General features: G+C 41.5%; 1 pseudogene; it reads right to left on the minus strand.

The window, feature by feature from the left end:
• Window positions 1-6211: 6211 nt before the first annotated feature.
• On the minus strand, window positions 6212-8429 carry LOC101615838 (annotated as a pseudogene).
• Window positions 8430-14414: the final 5985 nt, after the last annotated feature.

Here is a 14414-nt window from a genome sequence, read left to right on the forward strand (position 1 = left end):
TCCTGCCTCAGCCTCCTGAGTGCTGGTATTACACTGTGCTGCCACACCTGTCCTGACCAGTGAATGTGCTGAGCATGTGTTCTGCTACTGTGCTACAACCACATTTCTCTCTCTCTCTCTCTCTTTTTTTTTTTTTTTTTTTGTTGAGACAGGGTCTTGCTTGCTAAGTTGCTAATACAGGCTTGAACTCATAATTCTTCTGCCTCAGCCTCCAAAGTAGCTTGGATTTCAGACCACAAGGCCCAGCTAGAAAAAAATTAATTATAATGTAATTTGGTCAACATTATTTCAATTAAATTTAAAATGCCTAAAGTAAATTTTATAAGAATATGTAAATTTTGGGCTGGAGAAATGGCCTTAGCAGTTAAATGTTTGCCTGTGAAGCCTAAGGACCCCGGTTCAAGGCTGGATTCCCCAATACCTATGTAAGTTAGGTGCACAAGGTAGCACATGCATCTGGAGTTTGTTTGCAGTGGCTGGAGGCCCTGATGTGCCCATTCTCTCTCTCTCTCTCCTGCTCTCAAATAAATAAATAAAAATAAACAAACAAATATAGTGAATTCCAAGCCTGGGCCAGAGTGAGACCCTACTGGGGGGGGGGTAGTAAAATTTTGTAATTGGTTCACAAATCTGTAGGGAGCTTGAATAAAGACAGTGTTGTCTTAAAAAAAAAAAAAAAAGCCAGGTGTGGTGATACATGCCTTTAATCCCAGCACTTGGGAGGCAGAGGTAGGAGGATTGCCGTGACTTTGAGGCCACCCTGAGAATACAGAGTGAATTCCAGGGCAGCCTAGGCTAGAGTGAAACCCTACCTCAGAAAAAAAGAAAAGAGAAAAAGAAAAAGCCAGGTGTGGTGGTACACGCCTTTAATTGAAGCACTTGGGTAGCAGAGGTGGTAGGATCACAGAGAGTTCCAGGACAGCCTGAGCTAGAGTAAGACCCTACCTCAAAAGAACAAGAAAATGAAAATAAATTAAAAATCTGTCGTGTTACCTTTTTTAAAAAAAGCATGAGGTATTATTTACCAAGGAAAATAAATTTTTTTTGTTCTTTGAGACAAGGTCTTACTTTGTAACCTAAGCTGCCCTAAAACTATTAATCTTTCTGCCTCAGCTTCCCAAGTGCTAGGATTACAGGTACCAAGACAGGAACAGATTATTACCATAAGACATTTGTTAATACTTTTAAAAAGATTAACCTTTGCCAAAATCCAGAAATGTTAGCTTGACAGGATGATGCATGCATGTAATCCCAATTTTAAAGGTAGAGGCAGGAGGATCAGGAATTCAAGGCCAGCCTCATCTACATATTAATTTCAAGATAAACTTTGGATACATGAGTGTCAAAACAACAACAAAAAATACACTGATAATATCACAAAATGTCCACAACATGCTAATATCTTTTGTCAGGGTAGCTGTAAAACAACATCAGTAATCAGTTAAAATTAGAAGGTAGCAGAGACAGTGAATGTAGGCTGGGCGGTGAGAAATTGCAGAGTAGGATGATAGACAAACTTACAAAGTATTCTTTCATTGAGGACATTATTTGCCATGTCTTGAGCCATGAAGTAAGTCTGAATAAATATAAAATGACTGAAATTAGACAAAATATCTTCTTACATAGAGAAGTCTCCATATAGTTGGATATATGCTGTTTTGGAACATGCTTTTAAATTACTTCTGAATAACCATTAAAGGAAACAATGAAATTGAGTTTATTAAAAAATGAAAAATATTTCACCTTTGATACATAATGGAATGTAGCTGTAATATATAAGAGTTTCCCACTAGAAATGTTTTCAGGAAACTGAAATCAGTGAGGAAGTAACATGTTCAAGATGATGGAGAATGTTAGTAGGTGAAAGGAAACACTGGGTTAGAAAAAAGTCAAATGGGAAGCCAGGCATTTTAGCAAGCAGCTGTATTCCCAGCACTCAGGAGAACCAAGAGGGAGGATCTTTCACTTTGGACCCTGGGTTAGATTGTGAGTTTCAGGATAGTCCTGGCTGTCACCTCCCTTTCCTCATTCAAATAAAGGGACTAATTGTCACAAATTATGAAGAATGTGATTTGCTTGAATGCATCTGACTTTAGAAAGTGGAATATTTTAAAGAGAAAGTAAAGAAAAGCTTCCTCATTGATGGTACTTTGTCTGCATAGTGTTATTTTTTCAGCTTATATCACAGCTAATAGTTATTTACTGAAGTACTTAAATGCTTTTTTTTTCTCCTTTGAAATAAAAATGAGATGACTATCTTTGTACACATTACTTAGTGTCTATATGCAAATCTGTATTGTTATATTCCTGGGGTGGATTTGCTACTTGAGTACATATGTGTATTTACAGAAAGGCCAATTTTTTTGGTTTTATTAATTTTTAATCCTTTCTATGATGTATAGTACCCATTTCCAGGTTTTTACCATTTAGTTTTTGCCAGTCTGTTAAGTGGAAGATGTTATTACAGTTTGAATTTGCATTTTTATAATATGTGTAATTTTCATTTTCTACATGTTTTCATATTTTTAAATATTAATGTTTTCTGTGGAATGCCTTTTAATACCATTTTCTTTTGAGTTATATTTTTCTAGTAGTTTTTAAGACTTACAAATATGAAGAATATTAACTTTTTCCTCCTGATTTTTGTTATTTATCTTTGCTGTTTTTTTTTCTCCCTGGGTTTGTTTTGGGAGTATTATGTTGTAAATTTATCAAGTCATGATTGGATGGGATCTGTTTTGATAATGCTTGGATATCATCTTTTCCATTCTAATATATTTGCAAAAATCCTGTGTTTTTCTCTTTGAAAAGATCTATATTTAAAAATTTAGTTATTCATTTTGGGGTGTTTCCTGATTTAGGTGGGGGATACAGTGTCAATTTTCATGGATAGCTACTGTTGCAGTCAAGTTAGCATTGCTGGTATAAATCACCCAACCAAGAGCAGCTTGTGGGAAAAAGAGGTTTATTTTGGCCTACAGGCTCAAGAGGAAACTCCACAATGGCAGGTGAAAACAATGGCATGAGCAGAGGGTGGACATCACCCCCTAGCCAACATAAGGTGGACCATAGCAACAGGAGAGTGTGCCAGACACTGGAAATGGGAAACTGGCTATAATACCCATAAGCCTGCCCCCAACAATACACTCCCTCCAGGAGGCATTAATTCCCAAATCTTCATCAGCTGGGGATCTAGCATTCAGAACACCTAAGTTTATGGGGGACATCTAAATCAAGCCACCACATTCCACCACTGACCCCCATAAACTGATATCCATACATGATGTAAAATATAATGCATTCAGTCCAACTTTAAAAGTCCCCATAGTTTTTATCAATCCCAATGATGTTCAAACATCCCCATAGTCCAAGATCTTTTAACTGAGCCATAATACCAAAAAGTCCCACCCCAAACCATAATGGCACAGAATAAGTATTCACACTGCAAGAGATGGTATTGGGCATAGTAAAGAACTATTCAGGGGCCGGGCGTGGTGGCGCACGCCTTTAATCCCAGCACTTGGGAGGCAGAGGTAGGAGGATCACTGTGAGTTCAAGGCCACCCTGAGACTACATAGTGAATTCCAGGTCAGCCTGGGCTAGAGTGAGACCCTACCTCAAAAAAACAAAAAATAAAAATAAAAATAAAAAAATACTCAAGCAATACAAGATTTAAAACAACTAGAGCAGACATCAAACTCTGTAGCTTCAAGTCCAACAACTCTAGCCAGTGACAAATCAAGTCCAATAATTCTAACCAGCAAAAAGTCTCTGGCATTCCAGTTCCGCCCCTCCAGCTAGGCTACTCACAGTCCTGGAAAACTTCATCCAGGGCTGGCAGCTTTCCTTAGCAGCCATCTCATGGTCCTGGCATCTCCACTGCAATCCACGGTTCATCCTCATGGCCCCATGGGGTCTCCATGCAGGTATCCAGCAAACCTTCACATTGCCCGTGGCCATTTCTTATATTCCACAATACCAGGTAGAGTGCCAATTTGTTAATCCAGGGAGGGAATAAAGCAGACTTTGAAGAGCAGGAGACTCCTTGAGCACTCAGGCCCCTTCAAATAAGTCTACATTCTTATCCCAATGCAGGTCAGCTGGCCCAATCTCAAAGGTTGTAATCTCTCAGTTGCAGCTGAATGGGCAGCAATTTACCCAAAGATTTTTTTTCTGTGCCATTTCCCTCTGCTCACTCCAGTACATTTCTCAACTTTGCACAACTTCTCAGGACCCAGGCGTAACAGCAAGCTTCCCACACAAACTGCTAGCCCAGACCAGGCAAAGCTCTTTCTCACCCTCATAAGCCAAATCTCACAGTCCATAGTTCTTACTGTATTAAGGTCTTTCAACTCTGACCAGAATAATCCATTAAGCTGTATTTACAGCACTGCAAGGCATCTCTTAGGCCAAAGTTTCAAACCCATCCATATTCCTTTTGAAAATCAGCTCCAAAATGCCAAAGTCACACAGGATTCTAACAGCAACCCCACCCCTTGGTACCACTTTACTGTTGCACTCAGGTTCGCATTGCTGGTAGAAATCACCCAACCAAGAGCAGCTTGTGGGAAAAAGGTTTATTTTGGTTTACAGGCTTGAGGGGAAGCTCCACGATGGCTGGGGAAAATAATGGCATGAGCAGAGGGTGGATATCGCCCCCTGGTCAACATAAGGTGGACCATAGCAACAGAGTGTGCCAAACACTGGCAATGGGAAACTGGCTATAACACCCATAAGCCTGCCCCCAACAATATACTCCCTCCAGGAGGTGTTAATTCCCAAATCTTCATCAGCTGGGGATCTAGCATTCAGAACACCTAAGTTTATGGGTAACACCTGAATCAAACCACTACAGCTACCAAGTTTATCCAACACTATATACTCATTTGTCCATCTTTATCCTACTTGGATTTAAAAAATATTTACTTGAGAGAGGGAGGGAGAGTGTGGGCATTCCAGGGCCTCTTGCCACTGGAAAGCACCACTTTATGTGTCTGTTTTTTTTTATGGGTGCCGGGGAATCAAACCCAGGCTTGTAGACTTTACAAGCAGGCTCCTTTAACTTATGAGCCATGTCCCCAGCATCCATCTTTGTCGTATTGTGTGTCTGGTTGGTTTGTTTTTGTTTTATTTGTTTATTTGTTTGTTTGCTTGTTTTTTTCTAGGTAGGGTCTCACTCTAGCCCAGGCTGAGCTGGAATTCACTCTGTAGTATCAAGTGCAGACCTTATCATAGGCTAAGTTCCAATATGTCTTTGCATCTTTTTTTTTGTTTTGTTTTGTTTTTGAGGAAGGGTTTCACTTTAGCTCAGGTTGACCTGGAATTTACTCTGTAGTCTCAGGGTAGCCTTGAACTCATGGCAATCCTACCTCTGCCTCCCAAGTGCTGGGATTAAAGGCATGCGCCACCATGTCCAGCTCTTGTTCTTTTATTTGTATCTATTTGTTTCTTTTTGGCTTTTGAGATGGGGTCTTTAGCCCAGGCTCACCTCAAACTCATGATCTTCCTGCCTCAGCCTCCCAAGTGCTGGGATTAGTGGCATGCACCATTACCCAGTTGGATCTGTTTCTAGATTGTTAGTATATCCTGCTGCTCTGTGTTATAATTAGTTTTTTTTCTTCTTAAACTTCATTATGTGCATGTGTGTGATGGGGCACATGCATGTCATGGCCTGTGTGTGGAGTTCAGAAAACAAGTTCCAGGTCATTCTTCACCTGGCCACTTCATTTGAGGCAAAGTTGCTTGCTCTGGATTCTCTCTGCTGTTCTGTCCAGTGCTCAAACTTCTGGGGACTTCTGACTGCCTCTGTGCTGGGAGGACCAAAGCCTGCCATGGATTCTGTGTGTGTTTTTTAAATTTTAAATATTTTATTTATTTGCAGGAGAGAGAGCAATTGGTTGCCCCAGGGCCTCTATCCACTGCAAACAAACTCCAAATGAAGACACTACTTTGTGCATCTGGCTTTATGTGGGTATTGGGGAATCAAACCCGGGTCCTTAGGCATTGCAGGCGAATGCCTTAAACCACTAAGCCATCTCTCCAGCCTGAGTTCAGTTTTTCTTGCATGCTTGGTTTATCCCTCTCTTAGGTGGGATTGCACTCAGTTTATTTCCATTTTGACCCTATGTTGTTTCCACTGACTTCGAATTCATGATGCTCCTCCTGTCTCAGGCATCACCACACCTGGCTTGTCATGTTCTGCTTTTCCTCTTTATGATGACACAGGAAGAAGCCTGAATGTGGGCCCCTTCAACTTGACTTCCCAGAGTCCTAAGCTGCAAGGCATAAAACTCTGTTCTTCATCACTTAACCTATATAGCAGGGTGTGGCATTGAGGAGTAGCTAGGGGCTAGGTCACCATGTCCACTCTACTGATAGAGCATTCCTGGGGGTGGAAGCTCCTTGGCCAGTCCCCCCCCTTCTACAACCTGCAGGCCTCCTGGTATGTGAGATGGAGTGCTGTGTGGGTGGAGAGTCATCCTCTAGATTTAATGAGTAACTGCAATCCGAATCAAAGGCAATCAGGTCCCACAAGTCACAAAGGGCACAATAACATGGGTGAGACCATTCAACTGGTTGAAGTCTGAGTCGTAGGAGTGGTCAAGTAAGGGCCTGGTGAAGTATGGCACAAAGCCCTCAGGAGGGTCATAACCCTGACAGACAGCAAAGGCTTCCATGCTGGAGTTACGGCTGCTCTTGGGCTTGGCGCAGAGCACACTGGAGAAGACATGCAGCTGACAGTAGGGCATCATCACATCCTGACCTTGGAATATCTTGGCCACAAAGCATCTGGCTTTATATGGGTCCTGGGGAATCGAACTCTGGTCCTTAGGCTTTGCAGGCAAGCACCTTAACCGCCGAGCCATCTCTCTAGCCCATATTCTGGCTATTTATGTAGGGTCTGGGGATCAAACTTGGGTACTTCAGCCAGAGTGTTGATCCCTTTATCCACTGAGCCATCTCCCCAGCCATAATCATTTATTTTGAAATCGTGGATTGATGCCTGGAAAGTATTTCCTGCATTACTCCTGATTTTATGTAATGTTACACACCCTGTTGATTTCTGGAGGAAAATATAAATCTGCCTGGGACTTTGATTCTTTCTGTTTGTTTGTTTTGAGGTAGGGTCTCACTTTAGCCCAGGCTGACCTGGAATTCACTATATAGGCTGGCCTCGAACCCACAGCGATCCTCCTACCTTTGCCTCCTGAGTGCTGGCATTAAAGGCATGCACCACCACAGCTGGCTCTTTTCTTTCTTTCTTTTTTTTTTTTTTTATTAGTTTTCTATTCAGCAAATACAGGCAGTTTGGTACCATTATTAGGCTTATCCGTGACCTACCCCCTCCCCATTGACCCCTCCTTGTTGAGGTATATGGGTCATGCATTATGGAGTTAGCCCATAGTTATTGGTACGATAAATGTCTCTGCATATCCTGACCCAACATGTGGCTCTGACATTCTTTCTGCCCCTCTTCCGCAAAATTTCCCTGAGCCATGTTGGCTTCATTTTTGGTCTGCTTCAGTGATGAGGTGTTGGGGGCCTCTGAGGCCCTGGCTCTCTGATTTGGTAGGAGTTGATTTTTCTCTGTGTTGGTCTCCTTCCCCCTTGTGCTGGTATATCATCAGGAAAACAACACCCTTGCTTGTTTCGCCAATTTTCCTTAGTTTCAGCCGGGGCCCTTTTGAGGTACAATGGAGTGGCTCTCTCCTTAGGATCTGCATCTATCTATCTTTCTTTCCCTGGGATTTGCAGCGCAGCTAGGTGGTTGCCATCTTGGCTGGAAGGCCTCTTTTCTTTTTTAAAAAGTAGCATGAGTGCCGAGCATGGTGGCACACTTTTTTAAAAAGTAGCATGCACTACTACACCCATCTTGGATTTTTTCTTTTGTTTTTATTATTGACAACTCCCATAATTTTAGACAATAAACCATGATAATTCCTTCCCCGCTCTCAACTCCACTCTATCATAGCCTCTCCCTCTCAATCAGTCTATCTTTTATTTTTATGTCATCATCTTTTCCTCCTACTATGTGGATTTTTTTGTTATTTATTTATTTTTTTAATTTATTTTGGTTTTTTGAGGTAGGATCTCATTCTGGCTCAGGCTGATCTGGAATTCATTATGTAGTCTCAGGGTAGCCTCAAACTCACAGCGATCCTCCTACCTCTGCCCCCCCCCCCCCGGGTGCTGGGATTAAAGGTGTGAGCCACCACGCCCGGCTTGTTATTTATTTTTTTGAGACAATATCTCCTGTAGCCCAGGCTTGTCTTAACTCTAGCCAAGGATGGCCTTGAGTTTCTGATCCCCCCGACTCTGTTTCAGAGTGCTTGAGTCACACAGGCATGTAATAGACACCATGCCCAGCCAGAGAAATAGTACATAGTACAATGTAAGATATATAATACATCTCACTGAATACGATACATGCTTGATAGCTATTATGGTTAAGTTTTCCACCTTTTTGCTTATAGAGACCAAGGCTCATGTACCCCGTGCTGTCCTTGAGCCCTTGATCCTCCTACCTCTGTTTCCTGAATGCTGGGATTAAGTGATTGCCACCATGCCTGGCTTGAAAAATTAAATTTTAAAAATGAAGACTTTATACTGAATTACAAACTACATATCCCAGTAGATGTCCATGGATACTTGAGTAAGCATGCTTGGCATATGGGTAGAGAAGAGCCCCTACAGGTGGATGAATTCTTACTCTGTCTCAGTATATGTTCCTGAGGATTACCTCTTAAAGGTGTGTATTTTATTAAGCTGTTTTGTTATAAAGCAGATACTATTAAACTACTATCTGCATATAAAGAAAAGGTCAGATCATCATGTCATCTCTCCCAAGTAATTTACTAACTTCATAGCATATTTTACCAACATATTCTCAACACATACACTACAAATAATAATACAAAGGAAATACTCAAATAAAATTACTAATTGCACTAAGTCTTGCAAACATTTTCCTAGTCTTCAAGAAAGAAAATATACAGGTTCACACCTGTAATCTCAACACATGAGAAGCTGAGGCAGCAGCCCAGCTAGAGTGTAACTCTCAAAAAACGAAAAAGAGGAAGTAAGGGAGGAATACAAAAAGGGAGGAGATAAGTGTACTTTCGTATCTCCTTTAATCATAATGCTTTCCCTTTCTCATCCTCCCTCTTCTTCTAAGCAAACACCTTGTTCTTTCCAACTAGTCCCTCTTCTACCTGAATGTCTTTTTGGCATGTTGATGTTGATGAGCCCAATGTTGTTCAGGTAACAACAGTTGCTGTGAGATCATAAATGCAAATCAGAATAGTTGGTTATTCCATAACAGTCATGCCACTACTGCACCAGTGGGTCCACCTAGCTTGGCTGGCTGGTCATGTATCTCATAGGTAAGACTGTTGATGACTTTTGTCCCAGCAGCCTGCATAGCACTTTTCAGCACTATGATAACAGGGAGAAGGCTTCTAGCTCAATCCTCACTTGCTTTCTCAGTGGCCCAGCAGTTTCAAATATGGCTGAAGAAAGTGGAGTGTCATGACAAGCATAAATGATATCTTTAGCTACTTGCCTTAAATAATTTTTTAGAGATAAGATCTCATGTAGCCCAGGCTGGCCTTCAACTTGGTATGTAGTCCAGGGTGGGCTCTAACTCTATGTACTGGAAACCTTGAACTTCTGGTATTATTCTTGCTGTCTCCTGAGTGCCAGGATTTTAGGCGTGTGCCAGTGTGTCAGTTCATACAGTGCTGATGATCAAACCCAGGGTTTTGTGTATGACAGAAAGACTGTACATCTCCAACCTCTACAATCAGTATTTCTTTTTGCTTGTTTGTTTTGTCTTTTGGTGTTTGGTTTTTGGTTTTTCAAGGCAGGGTCTCACTTTAGCTCAGGCTGACTTGGAATTTCCCTATGTAGTCTCAGGGTGGCCTTGAACTCACAGCAATCCTCCTACCTCTTACCTCTGTCTCACCAGTGCTGGGATTAAAGGTGTCCGCCATGCCCAGCTTAAACTCAGTATTTCTAATAACTCTGGTTTGTTGTCTCCATTTGTAATCTTTTAAAAATTTATTTATTTTTTATCTTTTCACAATTTTTATTAACATTTTCCATGATTATAAAAATTATCCCATGGTAATACCCTCCCCCTGCCCCCCCCCGCACGTTTCCCTTTGAAATTCCATTCTCCATCATATTACCTCCCCATCTCAATCATTCTACTTATATATATATATAATACCAACCTATTAAGTACACCCCTCCCTTCCTTTCTCTTCCCTTTATATCTCCTTTTTAACTTATTTGTAAGATTTGTAATCTTAAAGGCATGGGAAATTTCACAGTGAAATGAATATCTAATTTTTTTCCAGAGCTCATGAACTCCCTTTAGGGCTGGGAATGTAATTCATTGGTAGGGTGCTTGCCTGGCATGAGCCTCGTTCTGGATTTGATTCTCAGCACTGAAACCAAGCATCAAAAAAAATTCCTTTCAAAGTCAGGCATGGTGGCACACACCCGTATTCCCAATATTCAGGAGGATCAAGGATTCAAGGCCAGCCTGAGCTACATTGAGATAATAAACGACCCCTTTGCTTCTGTGAAGGGCATCTCCTTCCCCATCATAGTCACAGGCACGGAGAAGCATCTGATGGCACAGCCCAGTGTGGATTTCTCACCCTTGGTCAATCCATCCTATCTTGGAAAGTGCAAGTCCTGCCAGTCAACCTTGGAATCAGAATGGATGTGTATAAGAGTCCACTGAGGAAGCTTTACTTCCCAGGTTTATAAATAATAGTACTGTGGAGGATGGAAAGAACAGGTGTGTACAGAGTATGCCTGCTGAAATTTTAAGAGTTCCATTCCCTGCAGCTCAGGATGGACTCCATATGTCTTCTCTATATCCCATGACATTCTTATTAGTACTATTTTCAAAACAAAAGATGGAAGCCAGGTGTGGTGGTGCATTTCTTTAATTCCAGCATTTGGGAGGTAGAGGTAGGGGGACTGCTGTGAATGTGAAGTCACATAGGCTACATAGTGAGTTCCCAGTCAGCCTAGAATATAGCAAGATCCTACCTTGAAAAACCAAAACACACACTCTTTCTCTTTCTCTCTGTTTGGGCCAGAGAGATGGCTCGGCAGTTAAGTCACTTATGCCTGCAAAGCCTAAGAACCCAGGTTTGATTCCCCAGGACCTATGTAAAGCCAGATGCACAAAGTGGCATATGCATCTGGAGTTTGTTTGTAGTGACTCAAGTCCCTGGTGCACCCATTCTCTCACTCTCTCAAATAAATCATTTTTTAAAAAAATAGGTGGAAGAACAATAAAGAAGGACACCAAAATTTCTGCTCCATCCACTGCAGGCAATCACATTCCATTGTAGGTGAGAACATGGGGCACCACATGGGCACATACATGTGCTTACATCACATACAAGCAAAAAATATAATTATCTCTTATTTGTGACAGGGGCTTGGAGTACCCAGGCTGGTCTCTAACTCTAGGGCTCTTTCTGCTTCAGCTTCCTGAAAAACTAGGATTATATGTATGTTCCACTACACCAGCCTTTTTGTGGAATGGGGCAGCAGAGGAGTGTGAAACCAACAGCCTTGTGCGTGCGAACCATATGTTTTACTACTAAGCTATATGCACATCTTATGGGCTGGAGAGATGGCTCAGGGGCTAAAGGTGCTTGCTTGCAAAGCCTGATAGCCTGGGTTCAATTTCCCCATCTTAAAAGATACTCGAAGCTGCCGGGCGTGGTGGCACACATCTTTAATCTCAACACTTGGGAGGCAGAGGTAGGAGGATCACCATGAGTTCGAGGCCTCCCTGGGACTCCATAGTGAATTCCAGGTCAGTCTGGGCTAGAGTGAAACCCTACCTTGAAAGCAAACAAACAAACAAAAAGATACTCCAAGCCATCATTTTGTACATAAATTCTTTCAGAAGATAAAATTTTTCTTCTATACCCTACAAAATTAATGTGTTCTGAACATTTTTAAATTTTTTAAAATTTATTCGAGAGAGTGAGAGAGGGGAAGAGGTAAACAGGGAGAGAGAGAGAGAGAGAGTGGGTGTGTCAGGGCCTCCAGCCACTGCAAACTAACTCCAGACTCATGTGCCACCTTATGCATCTGGCTTAGTGGGTCCTGGGGAATTGAATCGTGGTCCTTTTGTTTTGTAGGCAAATGCCTTACCCACTAAGCCATTTCTCCAGCCCCTGTTCTGAACTTTTTGTTTTTGGTTTTTCGAGGTAGAATCTTACTGTATTCAGGCTGACGTGGAATTCACTATGTAGTCTCAGGGTGGCCTCAAACTCATGGCAATCCTCCCTCTGCTTCCCTAGTGCTGGGATTAAAGGTATGAGCCACCATGACTGGCCCCTGTTCGGAACATTTTTAAAAGAAATTCTGATATTTCAACTATGATAGTTTACTTAGTTGTAAAATTCTTCATCTAGAATGAGAACATATGTCTTTTCCCATTTCTCCAGCCTCATTTAAGCACACTATCTTGTGGCTGGGAAGATACTAAGTTAAATGCTTGCCTTCAAAGAATGAGGAGCAATTCTAACAGTGGGGAGGCCTAGACCGGCAGGTCCTTGGGGCTTGCTGGCCAACCATTCTTTCATACTGGTGAGCTCCAGGACAATGAATAGCACTGTTTCAATAAAAAAAAAAAAAAAAATAGGGCTGGAGAGAGAGATGGCTTAGCAGTTAATCACTTGCCTGCAAAGCCTAAGAACCCATGTTCAACTCTCCAGATTCTACGAAAGCCAGATGCACAAAGGTGAAGCAAGGTTGCACATGCCCACTAGGTGGCACAAGTGACTGGAGTTTGATTGCAATGGCTGAGGCCCTGGTGTGCCAATTCTCTCTCTCTCCACATATATACATATATATAATTTTAAAAATTAGGTGAACAGTGATTCTGAGGAACAACACCCCAGGTTGTTCTGTGGCCTCCACATGCAAGTATACCCACTCACAGGAACATACTTTTTTATGATACAGTCATTTAATATACATACAAATTGTAAAGAATATATATAAATATTTTACATAGATGTAAAAGCATGTAGAATCCAATATATAAATTGTTTTAAAAACTGTACAGTTGGGCTGGAGAGATGGTTTAGTGGTTAAGGCTCTTGCCTGCAAAGCCAAAGGACCCAGGTTTGACTCCCCAGGACCCACGTAAGCCAGATGCATAAGGGGCACATGCATCTCGAGTTCATTTGCAGTGGCTGGAGGCCCTGGAGCACCCATTCTCTCTTTCTCTCTACTGCCTATTTCTGTATCTCTCTCTCTCAAATAAGTAGTTTTTTTTTTAACTGTGCAGTTTAAAAAAAAGCCATATAGTAAAGAAAAAACTGGTTAGTTTAATCTGGATGGAGCAAACCAAATTAGAAATTCTCTTTTCTCTCTAAATAATTTAAAAAAAAAATTTTATGGGGGCTGGAGAGATAGCTTAGCGGTTAAGCGCTTGCCTGTGAAGCCTAAAGACCCCAGTTCGAGGCTCAGTTCCCCAGGTCCCACATTAGCCAGATGCACAAGGGGGCACACGTGTCTGGAGTTCGTTTGCAGCGGCTGGAAGCCCTGGTGCACCCATTCTCTCTCTCTTGCTCTGCCTATTTCTCTCTCTGTCACTCTCAAATAAATAAATAAAAATGAACAAAAAAAATTATTTATGGCTGGAGAGATTGCTTAGTGGTTAAGGCACTTACTTGTGCAGCCTAAGGTCCCAGGTTTGATTCCTCAGAACCCATGTAAGCCAGATGCATAAGGCAGCACATGTGTCTGGAGTTCATTCGCAGTGATTGGATGCTCTGGCACACCCATTCTCTCCTTTTCTCTCTCCCTCTCAAATAAATTAAAATGTTGGTCGGATTGGACAGCTGGCTCAGCCTTAAAGGCACTTTACAGGCAAGCATATTAACCACTAAGCTATGTCTCCAGCTCTTCAGAGCATTTTCCACATATATATTTTCTACTCTTAGAACTTAGAGCCAGATAATTAGTAAATTTTTCTGATCCATCTTTGCCTTTAGGAAATGTCTCTTATTCAGTGTTGTCAAGGTGGAGAATGAATTTGTTGAAGGAAGTTCTGGGAAATGGTTTCCTTCCAACCATTCAGCTATGATTTTGGTGTCATGTATATGCTAAATGTGGGCTATTTGTTCCTGAAGAGATTCAGTTCTTGCCTTTTTCACGTTCCAGTAATCACTTTCTGTAGAAATAAGAATAACAAATGTACTGAAAATTACAGAAAAATATAGGGTGGAGTTTGGGTGTATAATAGGCAACACACACTTTTTTTTAAAAGCAGAATTTTGCTTCCTTTTTTTTTTAACCTAGGATATTGAAAATGAGATGGGCCAGAAACATATTTTCATTCTGTAATGCAAGTAAAGAGTACA

The sequence above is a fragment of the Jaculus jaculus genome, chromosome 7 (assembly GCF_020740685.1).
Source record: "Jaculus jaculus isolate mJacJac1 chromosome 7, mJacJac1.mat.Y.cur, whole genome shotgun sequence".
NCBI lineage: Eukaryota > Metazoa > Chordata > Mammalia > Rodentia > Dipodidae > Jaculus > Jaculus jaculus.